At 46.8% G+C, this 10,970-nt stretch overlaps 1 protein-coding gene across 1 annotated transcript in view; it reads left to right on the top strand.

Annotated features, from left to right (window-relative positions):
* The first annotated feature begins 5,158 nt into the window (after positions 1 to 5,158).
* The window catches only part of LOC102451311 (uncharacterized), a 42,787-nt gene continuing 36,975 nt past the window's right edge, over positions 5,159 to 10,970 (top strand). The window contains exons 1-2 of the mRNA XM_075925733.1: positions 5,159 to 5,184; positions 8,987 to 9,092. The gene's annotated coding sequence lies outside the window, so the exon portion shown is untranslated. The remainder of the gene's footprint in view (positions 5,185 to 8,986; positions 9,093 to 10,970) is intronic.

The raw sequence follows: 10,970 nt of genomic DNA, 5'->3' as shown, positions 1-10,970 counted from the left end.
AGCACCCCGGGACTGCCATAGGAAGATGTTAGAGGGGCCCCTAGCAGATTATTAGGGTACTGAACGGCATGGATCTGGAGAGCGGTTCGCTCTGAACTAGGTTGTAGTGCACTCCTGTGAAGTCCACACACCTTGTCAGAACAGGTGGCCTAACCCTCATTGCGACGTATCCTGCCATCAGCTTTAAAGCAGAGCATTCTCCCGATTTCACTGGCAAGTTTCCAGCTGCAAATCGGCAGTAGGGTATGCCCAGTCATTTAACCTGGTAATGTTGGGAAATGCTGCTGCCTTGTGGTGCTGTGGAGAGATGACATGGTGCTTGTTAACACTAGCTCCCTTAGCACATCTCAAAGCATTTTCCAAAGGGATCGGTATCATTACCCTGCTTTTCACAGATGGGGAAACTGAGGCATGGAGCCGCAAAGGGACGTGCACAGCTTACCTAGCAGACCCACTGCAGCACGCAGACCACTATGAAAAATTAAGTGCAAATGTTCTCATTTTATTTCTAAGCCATTTCCCTTTTTGTAAAAAAAAAAAAAAAAAAAAAAAAAAATTGATGTAATTTTCCAATCATGGTCCTTGTGCTGTCATTAGATTTCCTTTGAACACCGTCCATTAGTCAATGCTCTCCTCTCTGTCCTCTTGTTTTCCAATATGATTTCACTCTGCTTTTAGCCTGCTGGAGTTTGCTTGTGTTTTATTTGAGTAATATAGTCTCTGAGGAGAGCAGTCAGCAGAACCCTTTGTAATGAATGTTTTCCATCACGCTGATAAATTACCCAGCTCTTAGGGGGCCTGCAATGAAAGGGAAGGTTTTATTTTGAAAGTGGTCCTTGTGTCACATCATGTTGTGAATCCTGATTACTTGACACAACTGCATGATCCCTCCATCCCACACACACTATATCGGGATCCAGAGCAAAAACAAGACACAAGGATGGTTTTTCTCCATGGGATAAAGAGGCGCCAAAGAACTATGTGAAACAGCGGGAAGTTCTACTCTCTAAAGATCCGGATGGCATTCCCACTTGTTTGGTACATTGCTGTTACAATGGCAGCTTGCTGTTTTGGTAACTCATCAAAGAATATGCTGTTGTTTCTCCTTCCTTTGACGTGTATGGTATGCTGTTATTCTTTGCCCTTATGTCCACTTCCCCCCACCTCTTTCCACTAGAGACGCATGGGTCGATTCATTATATTTCTCTCGAGACGCATGTTAATTGTGACTGCCCTAAAACCAGATTCTGCTTAGTTTGCAAGCCTGATCCAGTGCCTGTGGAAATCCATGGGGGAATGCTCCCGTTGACTTTGATGGGCTTTGGATTAAGCTATTTGTAACCCCCTTATCAATGCATGCTGTGTGGACAGAGGCTCCCAGTGCACAGCGGATGTGAGTGTACTATAGCTCTCACTTTGAGAGGCTGTTTCTTTAACTTAGGCAGGGGTGAGCCTTGTCTTACCGCTGGAGTTCAGTCCTCAGAATATTAGCCAAGGTGGCAGCCATCTTGGGAGCAGAGATTCGCAACTGGGTATTGCTATGTTCAGTCTTTTCCTAGTTTTTGCCACTCCATTTTAACACCATAAATTCTGTGTCAGCCTCATACCTCCTGGGTGTGGTTCGCTGCCCCATCTAGGCTATGTCTAGACTATGTAGAATTTTTGAAAGCGGATATGCAAATTCCATGGGAATTTGCATATCTTCTTCTGATCTCACTTTTGAAAGAGAATCTTTTGAAAGGGAAAGTAGTCTAAATGTGTTTGTTTTTTTTTTAAAAAAAACCCCTTTTTTGAAAAAAAAAACGCTCTTCCTTAAAAAACGAGGTTTACATGGTTTTTTCGAAAAAGGGTTTTTTTCCTGAAAAACACGCGTCCAGACTACTTTCACTTTCGAAAGATCCTCTTTCGAACGTGAGATCGGAAGAAGATATGCAAATTCCCATGGAATTTGCATATCCTCTTTCAAAAAAAAAAAGTAGTTTAGACATACCCCAAGTGGCAGTGAGACCACTCAGAGAGAATAATGAGTCTGCTTTACACCCTTAGCTGTGAGCCTGCTGACTTTTAGCTCACACTGTAGAGGCTCATGCATTAAGCTCCAGAGGTCCCAGGTTTGGTTCTGCCTGTCTGCATCGTGTGATTGTAGTGAGCTACTTAGAGGCCCCCATTGAGCATGGCTGTGGACAGACAAAAGGAGAGCCATGGTGCATCAGACCTTAGGGCATAAAGCAAATACAGTGCTCTTTCTCATTGTGTACAGATGATTAAGTACTCCACCAATGAGTGTTCTTGACACATATAAGCCCTCTACATGCTACAATTCTATTGGCTGACATGAACATTAACTGGAGAGGATTGCTGGTGATCAGTTGAATTACCTCTGAAGCTGGTGACTCTACTTAAGCATGGACTCAGTTACTCCTAACTAGAACTGAGATCTTAGATCTAACAATTATTAACTATGTTTCATTACATTAATTTCTTCATTTGTTTCCTATGCGCTCATTTTCAGTAACTGCTTCACTATCTGGAAAGCCTGCAGAGTTAACAACAAGCTGTTCATTATCTAAAGAAAGCCAAAAAAGAGACAAAATGGCAAATGCTCTTAAAGGGTCCCAGTTTTAGTTCATGATTCAAAATTAACAGGTTTGCTTGTAAATTCTTCACATTCAATGTGTTCTGGGAGAGCTAAGCTCTGTAGCTCTGTGGAGGATACACTGTATTATTCATGTATAAAGAGGGTTAATCCCAGCTTTAAATCCAAAACTCAGCCCAACCTTCACTACAGAGCTGCTGCCTGCGTGTACATTTCTTTAGGGTGCTTTTAATGGGGTTTTTTTCGAATTGCTAATAAACACATTTAATCTACACCGAGGCCTTATCTCTGATCAGATACGAACACTGATCGCTTTGGTGCATAACTAGTCCCTTCTCTCCTGACTACATTGCTGTTTACCGTTATCTTTTCTCGACAAATTTCAGTTGTGTGCTCAGACAGAACCTTGTTTAAGTTGGTTGCATAAGGCTACATCCCATTATAAGACCTTGCTTGCAGTTGCTTTTAACTTTTCCAAACTTTAGCTCTTTGAGCTGAAATTTTCAATGCTGGGTTTTTGCCTCCCTTTCCCTATTCAGGCTTTCCACCTGGGTTCGCCCCACATCTCCTCTCCTCTGCTCTCCTGCCCAATCCTGGCCTCCCTTTCCTCTCCTTTCGATTTAGATGATCTGCTCAGTAAATCCACCCCAAATGAAATAAAACAGTGGCTCTTTTGTGATGTTTGCTGCCATCATATTGTTCATTCTATTTGTGTTCTTCCCCTTCTCCTGTTCTGTCTGCCTGTATCCATCTGTTGCCTCTTGTCTTGTCCTTGGGTTATGCTTGCATGAGCAACCTTCATTTGGGCATTTCCTAACTTCTGAGTGCTTAACCTTGCCAATATATTCATGTTCTTTTAATATATGTTTGTGCTGTATATAATTCAACCCAATCTTAGCCGTGAAGTCATCACTGCTGCTGTGTATAACTAACTCTAGAATTTCATCATTTTCTTACTGGCTTATTGTATCCCATCTGATTTGCTTCTTGCAGGGCAATATTCCAACTTGGCTCAGACCCAACCAACTGCAAGGAAATAGTCCTTGAATAGCCGCAGTAATACGCCCTTCCTTAGTAGTCCTGCAATGCTTATTCCACCCAGACCTGGGTAACTGTTCTTGTATGGGTCAGCACACGTTTCACAGTGCGTCCTCCCTTATCTGCCCTTCTTTTTGCTCTGTATCCCTCCATCCAGGTTCATTGGGTCTAACCAAACTACCAATGAGATTCATAGGAAGAGGATCAGTCTGAAAAGCTAAAAGGAAGGAGTTGGGTTAAAAGAGAAGCAATAGCTCAAACTTTGTTAAGAGCCAAGTGCTCTAGGAAAATTCAGAGCAGCAAGAAAAGGCAAGTCTTAGGAAAATTCAAAACTCGGTGGAAAGCTGAAAGATTCGATCCTTCTGGCTAATATTCAGGGTGCTGATTCTCTAGAAATGGTCAGTGCATGCTGGGCCAGATCCACAGCAGAACTGCCTTGAAGTCATTAGCGGTCTAGCACTTTGCTGATTTACACCAGTGCAGGATCTGAAGTGTTAGCTGAAAGGGTGCAACTCATTTTAAAAATCCATAGCTCTTTTTTCCATATACCTGAGACCAGGAGCACCGCTGAGGGCCTTTGTAGGGTTAATAGCCGTTCTTGGGTCACTGACTCCTCGCTGGTTTACTAATCCCTTAAGGAATTCTTTGGGCTTCCCTTGTTATTTCCTGAAGTGCTGTTCTGTTGTGAAAAATGACACTGTGGGTCCGATGTTTAACATGACTCAATGACTGTTTAGACGTCCTAGATGATGGGCCAGATCCTGCTTTTGTGACACAAGTGTAGTAAGCTAGTTAGATTCTGTTTGCTGCTGCACATGTCACTTATTAACTGACATGCCCCCTACTGGCCCAAAGTGGCCACATGTGATGGAGTGGACCAGGCCCTTGTGGCCCCAGCAAGCCATAGGCTGTGTCCAGACTCAGGGGTTTTTTCGGGAAAAGTAGCCTTTTCCCGAAAAAACTTCGCCTGCGTCCAGACTCAAGCCGCGTTCTTTCGAAATTATTTCGAAAGAACACGGCTTTTCTTTCGATGGCGGTAAACCTCGTTTCACGAGGAAGAACGCCTTCTTTCGAAAGTTCCTCTTTCGAAAGAAGGCGTTCTTCAATGTAAATAGGGCTTCCTCGAAAGAGAGCATCCAGACTCGCTGGGTGCTCTCTTTCGAAAAAGCGGATTGCTCTTTCGAAAGATCCGCCTGCAGTCTAGACGCGATCTTTCGAAAGAGGCTCTTTCGAAAGATGCTTTCGAAAGAGGCTCTTTCGAAAGAAGCTTTCGAAAGAGAATCTTTCGAAAGAAGCCTGCAGTCTAGACATAGCCATAGAGAAGTCCTCCAGGCAAGCTAGAGTGGCTGCAGAGGACATGGCCAATCAGGGCCCAGCAAACCAGTTAAAAGGAAGCTGCTGGGCTAGAGTGAGGCAGTTCCTCTTTGGAGCTCAAGAGGCACAGACTTGGCTACGGGAGGGCTGGGTCAAAGGAGAGCCATCATAGCAGGGAGTGCCGGCACACACACTTGGCCAGTCGAGGGGAGAGGAGAGGAGGCCACTTGTGAGGGGTAAGTGACACCCCCCATCATACTGTGACACTGTAATTATTCTCAGTCTGATACAACATGTTTTTCTAAATTGTTAAGTAAAGATGTGGTCACTCTAGTCTAAGACTATAGTGTTCATAGAGCATTTATAATTGGGTCCTGTAGGTTAGACCCATTGCACAGATTAGCTCAGATTTATTGCTGGGGGCTCCCAGGACATACTCATGTGTTGTCGGCTCCCAGTTAGCTTGGAAGGAAAGGGAGGTTACCACAGTTACATCAGGAGTTGCAAGCAAAACTGGACCTGTTGTTTCTAGCTACCAGCTCTGCTCCTGCTAGTTCATCTTAGGCTCTAGAGATGATATTCTGCCTCGAATTAAGCCAGTGGGAGTTTTGCCGTAAACTTCAAGGGGGCCAATATTTCACCTTGAGTCAGTGGGACTTCCTTCCGCCACATGCACCATCAGCAGCAGGGGAAATTAGGCCTTAAAATAGCCCTGTGCAATCCTATTGTCTTCCATTTATGTCCTTCATCTTTCTGCTCTCCTGCCCCTGATCTTTAAAGGGCTTCCCCCAAGTGGGACTACTTGGAGTTCAGTAGTTAATTATATGAAGGCTGCACAAAATACAATAGGATTTGCATCACTCTCATTCTCTTTCTGCAGGCCTCAGGGGAGTGAAAAGCCACAAAACAATCTTGCAGTCACTAAAACAGCAGATAAGACTTTGAGCACACACAGGGAACAGAGTATAGATAAGCACATATTTGTATAGCCATCAACATGAAATCAACTTTGAATTAATAATAGAGGATTAAGTCCCCTAAGAACAAGTCTGTTGTTTGTAAGGCTAGCATAGAAAGGGAAGCTGAGAATGAGTGGAGGTGGAATTCTGAAAATATCTGCTACCTAACTACGCTTTGTTTCAAGGAAAAATCCCAAAGCACCATCATACTTCCTCCAATGAAATCCTGCATCAGCAAATTCTTTTTCTGGTTACTTGCTGCACCTTTTTCAGAAGAAGTCTTCTGGCAGTGAGGAAGAAAGCCGGCTTTGAAAGTCTGGGTATCTCCAGTGCTGGGGGAACTTGTTGGGTATCACCCGATGCTTCCCATGATATAAATGAAGTTTAATAAAGAGAAATGCAAAGTGCTCCACTTAGGAAGGAACAATCAGTTCCATACATACAAGATGGGAAGCGACTGTCTAGGAAGGAGCATGACGGAAAGGGATCTAGGGGTCATAGTGGACCACAAGTTGAATATGAGTCAACAGTGTGATGCTGTTGCAAAAAAAGCAAATATGATTCTAGGTTGTATGAACAGGTGTGTTGTAAGCAAAACTCGTGAAGTCATTCTGCCGTTCTACTCTGCACTAGTTAGGCCTCAGCTGGAGTACTGTGTCCAGTTCTGGGCGCCACACTTCAAGAAAGATGTGGAGAAATTGGAAAGGGTACTATTGGAAAGGCTTCATGAACTGGGCTTGTTTAGCTTGGAAAAAAGAAGATTAAGGGGGGACATGATAGCGGTTTTCAAATATCTAAAAGGGTGTCACAAGGAGGAAGGAGAAAATTTGTTCCTCTTGGTTTCTGAGGACAGGACAAGGAGTAATGGGCTTAAAGTGCAGCAGGGGAGGTTTAGATTGGACATTAGGAAAAAATTCCTAACTGTCAGGGTGGTCAAATAAATTGCCAAGGGAGGTGGTGGAATCTCCCTCTCTGGAGATATTTAAGAACAGGTTAGATAGACATCTGTCAGGGATGGTATAGACGGAGCTTGGTCCTGCCTTGAGGGCGGGGGGCTGGACTCGATGACCTCTCGAGGTCCCTTCCAGTCCTATGATTCTATGAAATATAGCAAAGGTTCAGAGTGGTGAAAGGTTGCAAAAGTGCTCGGGGCTAGAGCCCCAAAGGAGTTTTGGCGCCTCTCTGCCATTTGAAGTGCCTAAGTAAAAGGAGTTGCATCTATTTACAATATGTCAATTAGGGATGTTAAATTTAGATTCATTAATTAATCAAATAGTCGATGGGATTTCCATGGCTTGCCCACTGCAGCCCCCAGCACATTCTCAGTGGCTGCTCCGTCCAGAGCCAGCTGCCCCAGTCTGAATCTCCCCATTGCAGGGGCATCCCCACGCCCAGCACGGTCCTCAGGCTTTCGGGGCTGCTGTGAAATGGGCTGTCAGATTTCAGTGCTCCGTTTGCTGGCGCTTCTGCCAGCGGCCAGTAGGTGGCAGCGGAGGAGAACAAATGTCTGTGTGCAGGCTGCTGGAGCTGTAAGGGGACTAGCCCAAGAATTTCCCCTGGGGCTACTCTCGGCCCCTCCTGGCTGCTGGAGAAGAGCCGCATCCATTCGGATTTTGCCCTCCTGTCTCTGCCTTTTTTCTGCTCTTTTCTTTCAGCGTCTGAGGCCGGGCGATGTGGCCCACGAAAGCTTCTGCCCTAATCAGCGGATCTGTCCGTAAAGTGCCACCAGGCTCCTGGCTGGTTTTACTGACACAGACTCACACGCAGCCCTCCACAGACCTGTCGTCACCCCGTGGGGCACTAGGCCTGACCCAAGCTCTCCCCAGGACTCTGCTCCTCGCCTGAAGCCCCGTGTGTGGGGGTGGCAGACTCCCCGCACCTTGTGCTTCATTTGCATAATCTCTTCCGATCCATTTTTGCGCAAAAACAAGCAGCGGGGAGGTTTCCTTTTTGCACAAGCTCCTTAGGCCTCAAAAAAAGGAGCTATAACGATTTTGCGCAAAAAGGGGGCTTTTGCACGAAAAGGAAACATCCCCACTGCTTGTTTTTGTGCAAAAATGGATCGGAAGAGATTATGCAAATGAAGCACAAGAAAATGCTAATCTGTGCTTCATTTGCATTGCCTCGTCCAGCAAAACTCATAGTGTAGATGTAGCCTGAGTTACTGCAGAGAATTCTTTCCCAGGCGTTTGGCTGGTGGGGCTTGGTAAAATACTCCTTCTCTGACCGAGCCCATGTTTGGGGATGGGAAGGAATTTTCCCATGGGTCGGATTTGCAGAGCCCTTGGGAGTGGGGGTGGGGGAGGTTGCCTTTCTTTGCGGCATGGGGCCTGGGTCACAGGCTGGGTTCAGCCAGTGCAAGTGGTAGGTTCTCCATAACTTGAGGACTTAGAAATGGGATTTGAGGCCTTCTGTAACCAGCCAGTGATGGTGGGTCTATGACAGGAGTGAGGGGGTGAGGTTCTGTGGCCTGTGATGTACAGGAGGTCAGACCAGATGCTCTCGAAAGTTCCTTCTGCCCTTAAAGTCTGAGTCTGAGACCTGCCTTTTGGCTCTCTCTTCGACTCCTGGCTCCGGCTCTGACCCATGGCTCTGAGTGCTGGTCTTTGGCTGCCCCTGCTCTGACTACTGGGCCTGGCTGCCCAAGCTGTGAGTCTGAGAGGGCTTTGAGTGGGGAGAGGGTGTTGTTATGAAAACACCAAACTCCTGTGTGTGTGGGCCGCATCTAAACTAGGGGTCTGTGCTGGCACAGTTATGCCAGTATAGGCTCTGGAGTGTAGGCGCACCCTCTGCTTTCCTGTATAAAATGTCTCACATCCCACGTTTGCAGAGAAAAGGGTGAAAACAGGACCCCTGTGTGTCCTGAAGGCTCAGAAAGCAAAGACACAAAAAAGACACAAAATGAACGAATTAATGATTTGATTTGATTTAATTGATTGATTGATTTTTTTTATCTCATTATTTTAAACTAGTCCAATGATTTTTTTATTTGGCTCCGGATGTTGGTCTGCCTGAGGTTGGCCATGCCCCCAGGACAAAGAATTTTGTGTTGAGGCTAACTTCCATTTTGCTGTTCTAGGAAATGAACAAGGAGGCAGCAGCCGGCAGGAGACTCCAAGGTCAGAGAATTTGGATAAAATCTGGCTGATACAAGGGGCAGGCAGACACCGTATTTTTGTTCCTGAGTAAGTAATGGGGTTCTTTCTACAACAACATGTACAGACGAGTATGTGGGCACTTAACGCCAGGGACACTGATGTTGGAAAGACATGCCTTGGCCATGACCTCCCTTTAGTCCTCCAATCTCTAGTCAGGCAGATATTTGAAATATAAAAAACATCCCTGAGAATCTACAACCACCTTCATAGAAGTTATGGAAAAGAGTCTGCCAAGAACCACTGGCTGAGTTGGATCTTGGGGTCGTAGTAGAATCCCCTAGTGCAGTGTTTCTCTCATTGGGGGGTTTCACCCCAAAAGGGGGTAGCGAGGCGAGTACAGGAGAGTCATGTCAAGCCATAGGGGCAGGGCACAACAGGGTTGTGGATTCACTTCAAGACAGAGTCGATTAGGGATAGTTACTTTTATTAATCTCACCATGGGTATGTCTACACTACAAAGTTAGTTCAAACTAATGGACGTTAGTTCGAACTAACTTTCATAGGCGCTACACTAGCGCTCCGCTAGTTCGAATTAAATTCGAACTAACAGAGCGCTTAGTTTGAACTAGGAAAACCTCATTCCACGAGGATTAAGCCTAGTTCGAACTAGCTAGTTCGAATTAAGGGGTGTGTAGCCCCTTAATTCGAACTAGTGGGAGGCTAGCCCTCCCCAGCTTTCCCTGGTGGCCACTCTGGCCAACACCAGGGAAACTCGTATGCTGCCCTCCCAGTCCCAGACCCCTTAAAGGGCCACGGGCTGGCTACGGTGCCTGTGCCAGGTGCAAGCCTGCCAGCACCCAGCCAGCAGACCCTGCACCTGGCACGGATCGAGCCATCCACCCGATGCCCCCCAGCCCTCCCCCTCTTCCCAGGACCAGGCTGGCTGCTCCCGGAAGCTTGCCCGGGACGGCAAGACGCGGGCACCCGCCTGGGCTAGTGCGGACATCGTGGACCTCGTCCATGATCTCCGCACTAGGCACAGGAAAGTAGCCGTCTAGGGCAGGAGAGCTGCCAGCCTGGCCACCCAGGAGCAGGTATGCAAGAGAATCAAGGGGGTCCACTGAGACCCCCGACCCTGAGCCCTGAGCTTACAATGGCCGTCCTGGGTCAGACCAAAGGTCGATCTAGCCCAGTAGCCTGCCAACAGCGGCCAACCCTACAGACCCTGGAGCGGATGGACCGAAGACAGTGACCAAGCCATTTGTCTCGTGCCATCCCTCTCCAGCCTTCCACAAACCTTGGGCAGGGACACCACTCCTACCCCCTGGCTAATACCACTCCATGGACCCAACCTCCATGACTTGATCTCACTTCCCTTTAAACTCTGTTCTAGTTCTAGCCTTCACAGCCTGCTGCAGCAAGGAGTTCCACAAGTTGACTCTTTGCTTTGTGAAGAACAACTTTCTGTTACTAGTTTGAAACCTGCTACCCATTCCTTTCCTTTGGTGTCCTCTAGTCCTTCTTTATGGGAACTAATGAAGAACTTTTCTGTATGCACCCCCTCCACCCCACTCCTGCTTTTAGAGACCTCTATCCTGTCCCTCCTCCGTCTCCTATTTTCTAAGCTGAAAAGTCCCAGTCTCTTTAGCCTCTCTTCATATGGGACCTGTTCCCAACCCCTGATCATTTTAGTTGCCCTCCCCTCTCCCAGCCTCTCTCTTCCCCTCTCCCACCTCCTTTTCCCAGTCTCCCCCAGTTTTGTTCAATAAAGAGAGATTCCATTTTTGAACACAATTGTCCTTTATGTTGTACATCAAGAAGAGGGGCTAGGGAAGGGTAAGTGGAAGGAGGTGAGGGAGGAATGGGGCATGAGCCCCCGATGGGGAGGACTGGGCTGGCTCTGCGGGCTTGTGGGGGTGAAAGCTCTCCTGCAGCCCCCCAATTGCCCCCTCTCCCCAGATGGCA

This window comes from Pelodiscus sinensis, chromosome 3 (assembly GCF_049634645.1).
Source record: "Pelodiscus sinensis isolate JC-2024 chromosome 3, ASM4963464v1, whole genome shotgun sequence".
Taxonomy (NCBI): Eukaryota; Metazoa; Chordata; order Testudines; family Trionychidae; genus Pelodiscus; species Pelodiscus sinensis.
The sequence above is the reverse complement of the archived record's forward strand: the minus strand, read 5'-3'. Positions and strand labels throughout refer to the sequence as shown.